The following is a 13,368-nucleotide window of genomic DNA, read 5'->3' as shown; positions in this document are numbered from 1 at the left end:
GTCACTGATTATGCACCAAAATTCTGGCTCAGATTGGATGATGTGTCTCTGAAATCTAACTGTTGGAATAATCTATGGGGGTGCACTTGAGTCAAATGCTAAAGAACAATATCGATGTGTCTATAATTGCTCACTGATCATGTACATAAAATCTGGTACATATTTGTAGTGAACTAAGCCTCAGGTCAAAATCTGGCCTTGAGGGCCTGCCTGGAACAAGAACTGTTTTTCATTGATTTGAGTCCAGAAACACAAGATTAAGTCATCCAGAGACTTTCTAAGTGTCCTGCACTGATCAATTGAAAGAACACTCTTTTTCTATTATCATTACTATTTTACAAATGTTTGATAATCAAAGTGTGTTTAGTTCAAACCATTTTTAAATGTTGAAGTGAACTAATCATTTTTAATCAACTGTGAAACAGTATTAGTGATTTTTAATCCTCATGCAAAGTAGAAATCACGTTAAGGTCTGTTACAGAGTAATTATGCATTTTCTGATTTTCTGTCTTTGAATGAGCAAGTGTAAGTTGGTCCAAGGTTAGAGTCAAACGCAAAACAAGTTGTTGGAACGAACTGTCATGTTTTAAATCCTCTCAGACGTAAATATAGAGGCTGGCACCTGTTTTCCCCCAACTCGCCTAAATATTCCTCTCGTCTGCCTGAAAAACATTTTCAATCTGTTCCATAACATTCTTGCTGTTTTTCTGACTTCTAGTGACCTCTTACGTCACAAAAACGACCAATCAGGAACCTCCCAAATGAACCGGAAATAGAACTCTTTAAATGTCGGCACTTCCTAGTTCAAACCAGTCGGGTGGAGAGTTTGCAGAGCTTCAGTCGCTTCAGGCTCCGGCTTCAGTCGTTTGCAGCTCCAGTGCTGGGAGAACAGAAGTCCAGGCATGATCCAGAGCTCTTCCGAGTCTTGTGGGATTATGACATCTTCCACCTCTGAGTGGAACTTCTGACGGACTCCACTCATGTGAGTCCACCAGGAGGTGAACTTGTGTCGAACAAGTACCGTCACTACTTCGGACGATTCACAGCTGTTCCTACGGAGACGCTGAAAGGGTGCGTTAAATGGAACTTCGTACCAGTGGAGACATCTCCAGGTAAAGAGTTGATTTATACCACCTAAGTGTACCAGGGAAGAAGCTGGGAACTCACCGGAGAGTGCCGTTCTGATGCCGACACACACATTTCCCTCATCCCTCCTTTCTCTCAACTTAAACTTCAATTTCCATCTTTAAACTCTTCTATCTGCTAGAAATCATTCCAGATATTTTAGAAATGTCTGTTGTACAGCTGGAAGCAAGGGAAACAATCGCCGTATTGTTTCCTCCTTGTAAAACTTGCTAAATTAGCCATGTTGTTATTTTTCAATTTGCCAATTAATGTAAATGTGTGATGTTAAACTTTGATTCTGTAAATAAATGACCGCATTCATTTTGATGGGTCAAAGAAAATTAACGTCTCACGATACATTTTAATAATTCAATGCACGACATTATTCAGTCCAGAAAAATGAAAGAATCCGTTTAATTTATGAATATATCACAGCAGATGTTCATCTACATATTGGATGATATTTCACTGCAATATAACTGTTGGAATAATCTAGGGAGCACACTGGAGTCAAAAGCTAAACAACAATACCAGTGAATGTAGAAGTGCTCACTAAGGACGTACCCAAAATCTGGCATAGATTGGATGATATATCACTGAGATATAACTGATTAAATAATCTAGGGGGCGCACTTGAGTCATATGTTAAACCACAATATCAATGTGTCTAGACGTGCTCACTTATTATGCATAAAAAATGTGGTTCAGATCGAATGATGTATCACTGAGATATACCTGTTGGAATAATGTAGGGTGCGCACTTGAGTCAAATGTTAAAGAACAATACCAATGTGTTTATAAGTTCTCACTGATCACGCACAATAAATCTGTTACATATTGGATGATATTTCACTGCAATATAACTGTTGCAATAATGTAGGGGGCACACTGGAGTCAAAAGTTACAAAGCAATACCATTGTGTCTACAAGTGTTCACTAATTACGCACCCAAAATCTGGTTCAGCTCAAATAATATATCATCTGACAAAAAATGTAAGGTTCAAGTTTAATAGACTGTCTAAAAAAGTTAAATCTGGTCCTCTGGACATTCAAAAAAAAAAAAACAAAGCAAATCAACGAAAAATGTAGAAACGTTTCGTCTCTCATCCAAGAGACTTCCTCAGTCTGAGGAGCTGTATTCAGCTCAGACTCTTAAATAGCACCTTCTCAGAGTGGATCAACCAGTTTTGCTGCTGACAACCAAAACCAGCTTATCACATGCTCAAGAAGGACCATCAGCCTAACAATGGATCATTAGCACACTGATGGCTGTTTACTGTTCACAGAGGGCTGAGTGATACTAGCAATCACAGCATTGTAAGAGGGGGATCTTTCTACCTGGATTATTGAGCATGCATCAGGATATTTAATAGACTGTGTCATCATTTTTAGGCTCGAGCAGCAAAGTGCTGCAAAGGCCTATTGTAATCACACTGTTCAAGCCCGAGCTGCAATTTTTTCCGCCAAGTGAATTGCCATTTTGGGGGCCTTAACATATCCCAATAGTCACCAAATTTGCCGGACGCATGAGGACTGGTGAAAAATTAAGTATTATAGTTTTTTTTATGTATTTATTTTGTTTTTATCGCTAACATAACTTGTTTTAGCTCATGTTTTTTTCTCTCCCAAGCTGGGGTTAACAAATGTGCTGAAACACTTGTATTTCTGTCTCGTTGGCCTCTGAAGCTCCAGAAATAGTCAACTATGAGCCACTGGGACTGGAAGTAGACATGTGGAGCATCGGCGTGATCACCTACATCTTGTAAGTGATCTACGAGCACAAACAGAAGGTCTGTAACTGCAGTTTGAGAGCAAACACTGATGTTTATTTTGGTTCAGGTTGAGCGGAGCATCTCCATTCCTGGGAGAGACCAAACAGGACACCCTGGGCAACATCTCAGCTGTAAATTATGAGTTTGACGAGGAGTTCTTTGGTCACACCAGTGAGCTGGCCAAGACGTTCATCAGCCAGCTGCTGGAAAAAGATAAGAAGTAATGAGCATGGTTTATAAACGAGAGTTGCGGTCAAACGTCTAAAGCTGATATTTATATTTTTTTGCTCCCAGAAAGAGATTGACAATTCAAGATGCTCTCAATCATCCATGGATAAAGGTAATCTTAATCTTTATTTATTTAATTGTTAATTTTTACTTCTTTCGGCTGCTCCCTTCTTTAGGGGTCACCACAGAGAACTAACTCGCACAAAGACTTGGTGATTGTTTGCACACAGTATGTCCTTCCTGATCAACCACAGACCACTGAGCTACCACAGCCTCTGTGTGGAGCAAAGAGCTGCCAGCTAGGGTGCCTGGGGGAACAGAGGTGGGGCCTTGCTTAAGGATCCAGAGTGTGGCAAATGAGGGTGGAGGCAGGTGTGGGTGCTCCACTTTTCCCACACATAATTAGGCCCGAGCAGAGAAACACCATTGCTCTCTTCAGGCCCAAGCTGCAATTTTTTCCGCCAAATGATTTGCCGTTTTGAAGGCCTTAACATATCCCAAAAGTCACAAAATTTGGTGGACGCATCAGGACAGGTGAAAAATTACGTATTTTAAGGGCGTGGCAAAAATTGCAACAGAAGCGACTCAAGAGCGCCACCTAGAAATTTTCAAAATACCATCCGCATTAACCTTAGTTTGTCGTAGAAACATGAAATTTAGTAAGTTGTCCAATTACCCAAGATGCACAGAAACCCTCTGGCACCAATGTTGTACGATAAATAGGAAGGTGGCCATTTTGGAATGCCGGGCCAATTTTAACACCTTTTTGGCGGTTTACAGCCTCCACATTTGAACAAACTCCTCCTAGGGATTTCGCTCAGTCGGGTTCAAACTTGGCCATTTTGGTCAAAAGGCATGGGGTACGCAAAATTATCTAAACGGTTCGTTTCGGAGCATGCTGAAGGGGCGGGGCCCGACCTCAAAGTTTGACATCTCACCATGAAAAACAAAACGCTAATAGCTCCTACATGAAAACTGTCTGAGACATGAAACCTTCAGTAATTGATCCACATCCGGTCCCCTGCAAGACTGAATGGTCAAATCCTGACATCACTTAAGCCATGCCCCCTGACAACAGGAAGTGTAAAGTTTTACGTTGAACAATCCCTATCTGACCCCTGTTACATGATCAGCATGATAGTGTGTCCAGTGACTGAAGACATCTTGGTGTAACTTGCTTTCCAACACTGACAGTTTTGGGTGGAGCATGTGGGCGGCGCGGCGTGGCGAAGTAAGACATAATGCCATCGCCATACGTTTGGCTCTAAATTCAATAGTTTTGAACCAAGGTGCACAAAAACAGTACGATCGATCATTATCCACTCCTTGAACAGGAAACCAAGATAAGTGGCCAATAGCCTCCACAGCGCCCCCTAGAATATTTTAAAACCTCAGCCCCAAGCCATTTTTGGACTGATAATTCTGAAACTCAGTGAACATCTGTACCTTCTCAGGACCTATGAAAAAGTCTCATGGAGCCCTGGGCCAAACTCAACAGGATTTCGGCCATTTTGGGTCAAAGGGTTAATTTTGGGCATTTCTAATGGCACATTTTAACTAACTCCTCCTAGGGATTTTGATGGAATGCCTTCAAACTTGGTTCATATGCCCTTAACACATTGGGGAGTAAAATTTATCAAAAGCTTGCGCTTTCGTATATGTTAAAGGGGCGTGGCTTGGCCTCAAAGTTGAGCTTCATGCCATAAATTTCCAAACGCTACAACTTTCACATTGAAAGACCGAAATGCACCAAACTTGGCATGAGTCATCCCTGTCCGATGCCCGACGATCCTCTGTGGTCATATTCGGACGTCATCAAAGCCCCGCCCCCTCAGAACAGGAAGTCACTTGTTTTGCTTGGAATGAGTCCTCTCTGACATCCTTGACTGAATCAGGATGATCCTGTGTTAGAAGAAATTTAACAAGTTGGTCTGACTTGCTTTAAAGCACAAACCATTTTTGCTGGAAGATGTGGGTGTGGCGGCGTGGCGAATTCAGAAGTGACGCCGTTACAATACATTTGGCTCTAAAGTGCACAGATTTAAGCCAAGGTGCACCAAAAACACTATGACTGATTGTCATCCACCCCTTCAACAGGAATCCATGATAATTGGCCAATAGCCTACACAGCGCCACCTACATTTTTCCTAGAGTTATAGCTCAGTGATACAACATCCGAACTGCAGCAGATTTAATGTCCGTCATCAGTGAGGACTTTCAGACACATTGATATTATGGTTTAACATATGACTTTAGTGTGCCCCCTTGTTATATCTCAGTGATATATCATCCAATCTACGCAAGATTTTGGGTACCTCATTAGTGAGCACTTCTAGACTCATTGGTATTGTTGTTTAACTTTTGACTCCAGTGTGCCCCCTAGATTATTCCAACAGTTATATCGCAGTGAAATATCCAATATGTACCAGATTTTATGTACATGATCAGTGAGCACTTGTAGACACATTGATATTGTTCTTTAACATTTGACTCAAGTGCGCCCCATAGATTATTCCAACAGTTGGATCTCAGTGACACATCATCCAATCTGAGCCAGAATTTTGGTGCATAATCAGTGACCACGTCTACACATATTGATATTGTGGTTTAACATATGACTCTAGTGCGCCCCCTAGATTATTCCAACAGTTATATCTCAGTGAAAGATCATCCAATATGTACCAGATATGATGTGAGTGATCAGTGAGCACTTATAGAAACATTGATATTGTTGAATCATGAAATCGCTTAAGCCCCACCTACTCAGAGAAAAAACTGTTGATTATTGGATAACACTTCCAGCTTCGCACTGTGTAAGATATTAGACTGAAACTTTGTTTGCTAACTGTTGATTACCACACATGACATGTTGAAAAGCATAAAGGAAGTGCTTGTCAAACATTCGCCACAAAACAGGAAGTCACCATAACTCCTGTCTGGAAGGTCAGATTTCGCCTATACTTATAAAACCTGCAGCTGGACAAGCAATGACATGGACGGAAGGCGATGTCGAAGATTCGGGAAATGCGCCCCGTGGTAATCGCGTGCGGGATTGGCACGAGAGCGTTCGCAATGGCGACGAGGTAGACTAGCTGGAGCTCCCACGGTCGCTGTAAGGCCGGAGTGGTGCTCTGCTGCGAGGGCCTCTAATTCTGCTTGCAGCATTAATTTTGCCTGATCAGTGAAGCGCTGCAAAAGCCTATTGTAATCGCTTTGATCATTCCCGAGCTGCAATTTTTTCCACCAAAAATTGGCTTTTTGGGGGCCTTAACATATCGCAAAAGTCACCAAATTTAGAGGACGCATCAGGAATGGTGAAAAATTACGCATTTTAAGTGCGTGGCAAAAATCGCAACAGAAACGGCTCAAGAGCGCCACCTAGAAATGTTCAAAATACCCTCCGCAATAACCTTAGTTTGTCGTAGAAACATGAAATTTGGTACACTTGTCTAATTCCCCAAGATGCACAGAAAACCCTCTGGCACCAACATTGTACGATACACAGGAAGGTGGCCATTTTGAAATGCTGGCCCAATTTTAACACCTTTTTGGTGGTTTACAGAAATCGCATTTGAACTCCTCCTCCTAGGGATTTCGCTCAATCGGTTTCAAACTTGCCCATTTTGGTCAAAACGCTTGGGGGACGCAAAGTTATCTAAACGGTTCGTTTCGGTGCATGCTGAAGGGATGGGGCCAGACCTCAAATTTGACGTCTCGCCGTGAAAAACAAAATGCTAATAGCTCCTACATGAAAACTGTCTGAGACATCAAACCTTGAGTGATTGATCCACATCTGGTCCCCTGCAAGACTGAATGGTCAAATCATGACATCACTTAAGCCACACCCCCTGAACGCTAATAGATCATACACAAACCTTCAGTGATTGATCCACATCCGGTCCCCTGCAAGACCGAATGGTCTAATCATGACATCACTTAAGCCACGCCCCCTGACAACAGGAAGTGTAAAGTTTTACCTTAAACTTATCCCTGTCACCTGATCGGCATAATAGTGTGTCCAGTGACTGAAGACATGTTGGTGTAACTTGCTTTCCAACACTGACAGTTTGGGATGGAGCATGTAGGCGGCACGGCGTGGTGAAGTAAGACGTAAAGCCGTCGCCATACGTTTGCCTCTAAATTCCACAGTTTTGAATCGAGGTACACCAAAATCAGTATGATCGATCATTATCCAACCCTTGAACAGGAAGCCATGATAATTATCCAATTGCCTCCACAGCGCCCCCTAGAATATTTTAAAACTTCAGCCCCAAGCCATTTTTTGACCGATAATTCTGAAACTCAGTGAACATCTGTATCTTCTCAGGACCTATGAAAAAGTCTTTTGGAGCCCTGGTCCAAAACCAATAGGAAGTCGGTCATTTTGGGTCAAAGAGTCATTTTTGAGCTTTTCTAATGGCAAATTTTTACGAACTCCTTCTAGGAATTTTGAAGAATTGCCTTCAAACATGGTTGATATGCCCTTAACACATTGAGGAGTAAAAGTTATCTAAAGCTTGCGTTTTCATTTATGTTAAAGGGGCGTGGCCATGCCTCAAAGTTGCGCTTCACGCCACAAATTTCCAAACACTATAACTTTCACATTGAAAGACTGAAATGCACCAAACTTGGCATGAGTCATCCGTGTTGGATGCCCGATTATCCACTGTGGTCATATTTAGACGTCATCAAAGCCCTGCCCCCTCGGAAAAGGAAGTCTCTTTTTTAACTTGGAATGCTCCCTCTTTGACCCCTCCCTGGGCTGCCACCTTACCGTGGTGGAAGGGTTTGAGTGTCCCAATGATCCTAGGAGCTATGCTGTCAGGGGCTTTATGTCCCTAGTAGGGTCACCCATGGCAGACAGGTCCTAGGTGAGGGACCAGACAAAGTGCAGCCCAAAGACCCCGATGATGAGACAAATAAATGGACCTAGTGTTCCATCGCTCAAACGTAGGTCACCGGGGCCCCATTCTGGAGCCAGGCCTGGAGGTGGGGCACGTGGGCGAGCGCCTGGTGGCCGGGCTTTTACCCATGGAGCTCGGCCAGGCACAGCCCGAAGAGGAGACGTGGGTCCCCCTTCCCATGGGCTCACCACCTGTGGGAGGGGCCAAAGGGGTCCGGTGCAATGTGGGATGGGTGGTGGCCAAGGGCGGGGACCCTGGAGGTCTGATCCTCGGTTACAGAAGCTGGCTATTGGGACGTGGAATGTAACCTCACTGGTGGGGAAGGAGCCTGAGCTGGTGTGTGAGGCTGAGAGGTTCCGGCTAGAAATAGTTGGACTCACCTCTACGCATGGCTCGGGCTCTGGAACCAGTTTCCTTGAGAGGGGCTAAAATCTCTTCCACTCTGGAGTTGGCCCTGGTGAAAGGTGCCAAGCAGGCGTGGGCATACTTATTGCCCCCCAACTTGGTGCCTGTGTGTTGGGGTTCACCCTGGTGAATGAGAGGGTGGCCTCCCTCCGCCTACGTGTGGGGGGATGGGTTCTGACTGTCGTTTGTGCTTATGCACCAAACGGCAGTTCAGTTTATCCACACTTTCTGGAGTCCTTGGAGGGGGTACTGGAAAGTGCACCTCCTGGGGACTCCCTTGTTCTGCTGGGGGACTTCAATGCTCATGTGGGCAATGACAGTGAGACCTGGAGGGGTGTGGTTGGGAGGAACGGCCCCCCTGATCTGAACTAGAGCGGTGTTCTGTTGTTGGACTTCTGTGCTCGTCATGGATTGTCAATAACAAACACCTTGTTCAAGCAGAAGGGTGTCCATATGTGCTCTTGGCACCTGGACACCCTAGGCCGCAGTTCGATGATCGACGTTGTCATCGTCTCATCTGATCTGCGGCCACATGTCTTGGACACTCGTGTGAAGAGAGGGGCGGAGCTGTCAACTGATCACTACCTGGTGGTGAGTTGGCTCCAATAGTGGGGGAGGATGCCGGTCAGACCTGGCAGACCCAAACATATTGTGAGTGTTTGATGGGACTGTCTGGCAGAGTCTCCTGTGAGACAGAGTTTAAACTCCCACCTCCGGGAGAACTTTGAACATGTTCCGAGGGAGGTGGGGGACATTGGGTTTGAGTGGACCATGTTTCGTGCCTCTATTGTCGAGGCGGCTTACCAAAGCTGCGGCCGCAAGGTTGTCGGTGCCTGTCGCGGCGGCAACCCTCGAACCCGATGGTGGACACCATCAGTGAGGGATGCTGTCAGGCTGAAGAAGGAGTCCTATTGGGCCTTTTTGGCCTGTGGGACCCCGGAAACAGCTGATGGGTACCGGCAGTTCAAGCGACATGCGGCTCGGGTGGTTGCTGAGGCAAAAACTTGGGCATGGGAGGAGTTCGGAGAGGCCATGGAGAACGACTTCCGCACGGCTTCGAGGCGATTCTGGTCCACCATCCGGCGTTTCAGGGGGGAAAGCGGTATGCCACCAACACTGTTTATAGTAGGAGTGGTGTGCTGCTGACCTCAACTCGGGATGTTGTGGGTCGGTGGGCGGAATACTTTGAAGACCTCTTCAATCCCACCAGCACGTCTTCCACTGAGGAAGCGGAGCCTGGGGACTCTGGGTCGGGCCCTCCAATCTCTGGTGCTGAGGTCACCGAGGTGGTTAAAAAGCTCCTCGGTGGCAGGGCCCCAGGGGTGGATGACATTCGCCCGGAGTTCCTTAAGGCTCTGGATGTAGTAGGGTTGTGTTGGCTTACGCGACTCTGCAATATTGCGTGGACATCGGGGGAAGTTCCCCTGGATTGGCAGACCGGGGTGGTGGCCCCCTATTCAAAACGGGGGACCGTAGAGTGTGTTCCAACTACAGGGGAATCACACTCTTAAGCCTCCCTGGTAAGGTCTATTCAGGGGTTCTGGAGAGGAGGGTCCGTCGGATAGTCGAACCTCGGATTCAGGAGGAGCAGTGCGGTTTTTGTCCTGGCCGTGGAACACTGGACCAGCTCTACACTCTCATCAGGGTCCTGGAGGGTGCGTGGGAGTTTGCCCAACCAATCTACATGTGCTTTGTGGACTTGGAGAAGGCGTTCGACCACGTCCCTCGGGGAACCCTGTGGGGGGTACTCTGGGAGTATGGGGTACCGGGCCCTTTGATATGGGCTGTTAGGTCCCTGTATAACCGGTGTCAGAGCCTGGTCCGCATCGCTGGCAGTAAGTCGGGCTTGTTCCCGATGAGAGTTGGACTCCGCCAAGGTTGCCGTTTGTCACCGGTTCTGTTCATAATTTTTATGGACAGAATTTCTAGGCGCATCCAAGGTGTTGAGGGGATCTGTTTTGGTGGCCTTAGGATTGCGTCTCTGCTTTTTGCAGATGATGTGGTCTTATTGGCTTCATCAGATCATGATCTACAGCTTTCGCTGGAGCGGTTCGCAGCCGAATGCGACGCGGCCGGGATGAGGATCAGTTCCTCCAAATCCGAGGCCATGGTCTAGAGCCAGAAAAGGGTAGAGTGCTTTCTCTGGGTCAGGGAGGAGGTCCTACTCCAAGTGGAGGAGTTTAAGTATCTTGGGGTCTTGTTCACGAATGAGGGAAAAATGGAGCGTGAGATCGATAGGCGGATAGGTGCAGCGACAGCAGTGAAGCAGGCGCTGTACAGGTCTGTCGTGGTGAAGAGAGAGCTGAGTCAAAAGGCGAAGCTCTCAATTTACCGATCGATCTACGTTCCCACCCTCATCTATGGTCACAAGCTTTGGGTTGTGACCGAAAGAATGAGATCTCGGATACAAGCGGCCGAAATGAGTTCTCTCCGCAGGGTGTCTGGGCTCTCCCTTAGAGATAGGGTGAGAAGCTCGATCATCCGGGAGAGACTCAGAGTAGAGCCGCTGCTTCTCCATGTCGAGAGGAGCCAGTTGAGGTGGCTTGGGCATCTGTGTAGGATGCCTTCTGGACGCCTCCCTGGTGAGGTGTTCCGGACATGTCCCACCGGAAGGAGGCCCAGAGGAAGACCCAGGACAAGCTGGAGGGACTATGTTTCTCGGCTGGCCTGGGAACGCATCGGGATTCCCCCGGAGGAGCTGGCCCAAGTGGCTGGGGAGAGGGAAGTCTGGGCCTCCCTACTTAGGCTGCTACCCCCGCGACAGGACCCCGGATAAGCGGAAGAAAATGGATGGATGGATGGATGCTCCCTCTTTGACACCATTGATTGACCTAATCAGGATGATCCTGTGTTAGAAGACAGATAATATGGTCTGACTTCATTTAAAGTGCAACCCATTTTTGCTGGAGGATGTGGCGAATTAAGAAATGACGCTGTTGCAATACGTTTGGCTCTAAATTGCACAGATTTCAGCCGAGGTGCACCAAAATCACTATGATCGATCATTATCCACCCCTTGAACAGGTATCTATGATAAGTAGCCAATAGCCTCCACAGCGCCACCTAGATTTTTCCTACAGTTATAGCGCAGTGAGACAACATCTGATCTGCACCAAATTTACTGTGCGTCATCAGTGAGGAATTTTAGACACATTGATATTGTGGTTTAACATATGACTAATGCACCCCCTAGATTATTCCAACAGTTATATCTCAATGATACATCATCCTGTCCGCACCAGCTTTTTGGTGCGTAATCTGTGAGCATTTCTAGACACATTGGTTTTGTTGTTTAACATTTGACTCAAGTGCACCCCCTAGATTATTCCAACAGTTATAGCTCAGTGAAATATCATCCATATATACCAGATTTATTGTGCGTGATCATTGAGCACTTATAGACACATTGGTATTGTTCTTTAACATTTCACTCAAGTATGCCCCTAGATTATTCCATCAGTTATATCTCAGTGATACATCATCCGATCAGAACCAGTTTTTTTTATGCATAAAAAGTGAGCACGTCTAGACACATTGATATTGTGGTTTAACATATGACTCAAGTGTGCCCCCCTAGATTATTTAATTAGTTAGATTTCAGTGATATATCATCCGATCTACGCAAGATTTTGGGTATGTCATTAGTGAGCACTTCTACACACACTGGTATTGTTGTTGAACTTTTGACTCCAGTGTGCCCCCTAAATTATTCTAACAATTATATCTCAGTGAAATATCATACAATATGTACCAGATTATATATGCGTGATCAGTGAGCACTTATAGACACATTGATATTGTTCTTTAAAATTTGACTCAAGTGCGCCCCCTAGATTATTCCAATAGTTATATCTTAGTGACACATCATCCAATCTGAACCAGAATTTTTGTGCATAATCAGTGACCACGTCTTGACACATTAATATTGTTGATTCATGACATCACTTAAGCCCCACCTCCTTGGTCAAAAGGCATGGGGGAAGCAATTTATTTACATGGTTCGTTTTGCAGCATGCTGAAGAGGCGGGGCCAGACCTCAAAGTTTGACATCTCGCCATGAAAAACGAAACACTAATAGCTTCTACACGAAAACTGTCTGAGACATCAAACCTTCAGTGATTGATCCACATCCGGTCCCCTACAAGACAGAATGGTCAACTCATGACATTACTTAAGCCACGTCCCCTGACAACAGGAAGTATAAAGTTTTATGTTGAACAATCCCTATCTGACCCCTGTTACATGAACAGCATGATAGTGTGTCCAGTGACTGAAGACATGTTGGTGTAACTTGCTTTCCAACACTGACAGTTTAAGGTGGAGCATGTGGGCAGCGCGGCGTGGCGAAGTAAGACGAAACGCCGTCGCCATACATTTGGCTCTAAATTCAACAGTTTTGAACCGAGGTGCACAAAAAACAGTATGATCGATCATTATCAATCAATCAATCAATCAATTTTATTTATAAAGCACCCTTCATACTAAAAGCAGTTCAAAGTGCTGTACAGAATTATAGACAATAAACCCACAAAATAAAAGCAAACAACACACACAAAATAAAATAAAATTGTATGGAAAATGTATAGACTGAACAGAAATGAACCAGTTCTGGAAATACAGTTAAAAATATGGGTCTTGAGCCTGCTCTTAAAAACAACTATTATTCACCCCTTGAACAGGAAGCCAAGATATGTGGCCAATAGCCTCCACAGGGCCCCCTAGAATATTTTAAAACCTCAGCCCCAAGACATTTTTGGACTGATAATTCTGGAACTCGGTGAACATCTGTATCTTCTCAGGACCTATGAAAAAGTCTCTTGGAGCCCTGGGCCAAACTCAACAGGAAGTCAGCCATTTTGGGTCAAAGGGTCAATTTCAATTTAAAGATTCTTTCAATTCATAAACACCTTGGACTTAATATCGCCCCCAGCATC

General features: G+C 45.3%; 1 long non-coding RNA gene across 1 annotated transcript; it reads left to right on the top strand.

The window, feature by feature from the left end:
• The first annotated feature begins 2,809 nt into the window (after positions 1-2,809).
• LOC119425068 lies at positions 2,810-3,229 on the top strand. The gene is made up of 3 exons (XR_005187545.1): positions 2,810-2,887; positions 2,965-3,117; positions 3,192-3,229. It is a non-coding gene; the product is annotated as an uncharacterized LOC119425068 (long non-coding RNA).
• The last annotated feature ends 10,139 nt before the right edge of the window (positions 3,230-13,368 follow it).

The sequence above is a fragment of the Nematolebias whitei genome, chromosome 2 (assembly GCF_014905685.2).
Source record: "Nematolebias whitei isolate Nwh7 chromosome 2, NemWhi1, whole genome shotgun sequence".
Classification (NCBI taxonomy): Eukaryota; Metazoa; Chordata; class Actinopteri; order Cyprinodontiformes; family Rivulidae; genus Nematolebias; species Nematolebias whitei.
This window is presented reverse-complemented; position numbering and strand designations above follow the sequence as displayed.